This window comes from Pleurodeles waltl, chromosome 2_2, assembly GCF_031143425.1.
Source record: "Pleurodeles waltl isolate 20211129_DDA chromosome 2_2, aPleWal1.hap1.20221129, whole genome shotgun sequence".
NCBI classification, from domain to species: Eukaryota; Metazoa; Chordata; class Amphibia; order Caudata; family Salamandridae; genus Pleurodeles; species Pleurodeles waltl.
In genome coordinates this window covers 950,023,241-950,027,124 of record NC_090439.1, presented here as the reverse complement: position 1 = coordinate 950,027,124, position 3,884 = coordinate 950,023,241, and positions in this window count along the sequence as shown.

Genomic DNA, 3,884 nt, shown 5'->3' with positions numbered 1-3,884 from the left:
GCACCATTGGACAATGCAGCTGTAATACAAATAGACTGGACTCTATCCGGGATTTTCCTCCACCATCACCCAAGCCCATTGCACATACCCATTTACTTATCAGCACTTAAATAAACACCCTTTGAAAAAATACAAGTATGTAGCATGTCAAATGATTTAAGTATGTATTTGTTTAACAATCTGTAGATGTTGCAATTAGACTGTACAGTAATGTACACACAGGTATGACCTGTATTTTGCTGCAGTCAGTACACCAGGAGGCAGAGTAGGGCACAGATATCTGTGAATAGACATGTTAAAGGGTACAGTAAGTGGCCATAGTAGTGGGAACAGCAGCCTGCCTATGAAAATTTACAACACAAAACTGCAATGGAAGGTGAAGTTACAGTGTCTTACCTGTGTGTCACTGGAAGTACTGTTGAATGATTGCTGTTCTGTTGTCCACATCCTCATCCTCTGCCTCCTCTCTGTCACTGTCCACAGGCTCCACCACTGCCACACGCCCATCTCCATCCTCATCCTCTTGCAGAAAAGGCACCTGGAGAGGTAAGGCAAGGTTGTGAAACATGCAACATGCCACAATGATCTGGCACACCTTCTTGGGTGAGTAGCACAGGGAACCACCTGTTAGATGGAGGCACCAAAACCTGGAGGCCGAAAGTTCGCTCTATAATTCTTCTTGTTCACCCATGTGCCTCATTGTAACGTTCCTCTGCCCTTATCCTGGGATTCCTCACTGGAGTGAGTAGCCAGGAGAGGTTGGGGTAACCAGAGTAACCTGCAAATATTGAGGGATACCTGTAAGCCAGACACTAACCCTTAGGGCCAACCCCACACCAATATACCAACATACACTGGGTGGGGACCATGGGCTCACCTATTAGCCACACCCGGTGCCTCTGGAGTTGAGCCATCACATATGGGATGCTGTTATTCCTCAGGATAAAGGCATAATGCACAGACCCAGGATACTTTGCATTCACAAGGAAGATGTACTGGTCCGCCAGGCACACTATCTGCACATTCACAGAGTGAAATGTTACTTGTGTGTCAGTTTGTTTTTGCCTGCCTCACTGGGATCCTGCTAGCCAGGACCCCAGTGCTCATAGTTTGTGGCCTGAATGTGTTCCCTGTGTGGTGCCTAACTGTGTCACTGAGGTTCTGCTAATCAGAACCTCAGTGCTTATGCTCTCTCTGCCTTTAAACTTGTCACTGCAGGCTAGTGACCATTTTCTCCAATTCTAATTGGCACACTGGAACACCCTTATAATACCCTAGAATATGGTACATAGGTACCCAGGGTATTGGGGTTTCAGGTGATCCCTATGGGCTGCAGCATTTCTTTTGCCACCCATAGGGAGCTCAGACCAATATTACACAGGATTGCCACTGCAGCCTGAGTGAAATAATGTCCACATTATTTCACAGCCATTTTACACTGCACTTAAATAACTTATAAGTCACCTATATGTCTAACCCTCACTTAGTGAAGGTTAGGTGGAAAGTTACTAAGTGTGAGGGCACCCTGGCACTAGCCAAGGTGCCCCCACATAGTTCAGGGCAATTTCCCCGGACTTTGTGTGTGCGTGGACACCATTACACGCGTGCACTACATATAGGTCAATACCTATGTGTAGCTTCACAGTGGTAACTCCGAATATGGCCATGTAACATGTCTAAGATCATGGAATTGTCCACCCATGCCAAGTCTGCTATTGGGGTGGCAATCCCATGCATCCCCGGGGCTCCAGCATGGACCCCGGGTACTGCCAAACCAGCTCTCTGGGGTTTTCACTGCAGCTACCGCTGCTGCCAACTCACAGACAGGCTTCTGCCCTCCTGGGGTCTGGGCAGCCCAGTCCCAGGAAGGCAAAACCAAGGATTTCCTCTGTGAGAGGTTGTTACACCCTCTCCCTTTGAAAATAGGTGTTAAGGGTTGGGGAGGAGTAGCCTCCCCCAGCATCTGGAAATGATTTGAAGGGCACAGATGGTGCCCTCCTTGCATAGGTGAGTCTACATTGGTTCAGGGATCCCCCAGCCCCTACTCTGGTGTGAAACTGGACAAAGGAAAGGGGAGTGACCACTCCCCTATCCATCACCACCCCAGGAGTGGTGCCCAGAGCTCCTCCAGTGTGTCCCAGACCTCTGCCATCTTGAATGCAGAGGTGTGAGGGCACAATGGAGGCCTCTGAGTGGGCAGTGCCAACAGGTGATGTCAGAGACCCCTCCTGATAGGTGCTTACCTGACTAGGTGGCCAATCCTCCTCTGAGGGCTATTTAGGGTCTCTCCTGTGGGCTTCTCTTCAGATAACAAATGCAAGAGTTCACCAGGGTTCCTCTGCATCTCCCTCTTTGACTTCTGCCAAGGATCGACCGCTGACTGCTCCAGGATGCCTGCAAAACTGCAACAAAGTAGCAAGAAGACTATCTGCGATATAGTAGCGCCTAATCCTGCTGGCTTTCTCAACTCTTTCCTGGTGGTGCATGGTCTGGGGGTGTCTGCCTTCACCCTGCACTGGAAGCCAAGAAGAAATCTCCAGTGGGTCGACAGAATCTTCCCCCTGCTAATGCAGGCACAAAACTTCTGCTTCACTGGTCCTCTGGGTCTCCTCTCATCGTGACGAGCGTGGTCCCTGGAACACAGTAGCTGGATTCAAATGACCCCGACAGTCCAGTGGTCCATCTGTCCAAATTTGGAGGAGGTAAGTCCTTGTCTCCCCTTGCCAGACAGTAATCCTGTGTACTGGTGAACTGCAGCTGCTAGGGCTTCTGTGCACTTTTGCAAGGAATCCTTTGTGCACAGCACAGCCCTGGTCCCCAGCACTCTGTCCTGCATTGCTCTACTCACTGAGTTGACCACCTGCTTCGTGGGACCCTCTTTTGTAGTGTTGAGATGACCGCTAGCTCAGTTTTCTTGAACCCATGTTCAAGTACTTCTGTGGGAGTTGCCTTCTTCTGCATGGGTTCTCTGTGTTGCTGAGCACCCCCTCTGTCTCCTCCTCCAAGGGGTGATCTCCTGGTCCTTCCTGGGCCTGGGCAGTACCCATTTTCTTTACCCACAACCTTTGCAGCTAGCAAGGCTTGTTTGCAATCTTTCTGCAAGGAAACAACTCTGCATCCTTCAGCATTCCCGTGAGACATCTTCTGTGCAAAGGAGAAGTTCCTGGCACCTTCCGTTCTTGCAGAATCTTCAGCTTCTTCCACCCAAAGGCAGACATTTTGCACCTTCATCCAGGGTTTAGTGGGCTCCTGCCCCCCCCGGACACTTTCGTGACTCTTGGACTTGGTCCCCTTCTTTTGCAGGTCCTGAGGTCCAGGAATCCATCTTCAGTGCTTTGTAGTCAGTTGTGGTCTCTGCAGAACCTCCTATCACAACTTTAGTGTGTTTCTGGCGAAGTAGGGTCACTTTACTCCTACTTCTCAGGGTCTTGGGGTGGGGTATCTTGGACACCCTTAGTGTTCTCATACACTCCCAGTGACCCTCTACACACTACACTAGGCCTGGGGTCCCTAAGTGGTTAGCACTCCACTTTCTTAGTATATGGTTTGTGATGCCCCTAGGCCTATTGCATCCTATTGTATTCTACAGTGTTTGCACTACTTTTCTAACTGTTTACTTACCTGATTTTGGTTTGAGTGTATATTTTGTGTATTTTACTTCTCTTCTAAGGGAGTATATCATCTGAGACATATTTGGCACATTGTCACTAAAATAAAATACCTTTATTTTTAGTAACTCTGAGTATTGTGATTCCTATGATTTAGTATTACATGATATAAGTGGTATAGCAGGAGCTTTGTATGTCTCCTAGTTCAGCCTAAGCTGCTCTGCTATAGCTACCTCTATCAGCCTAAGCTGCTAGAACACTCCTAATCTACTAATA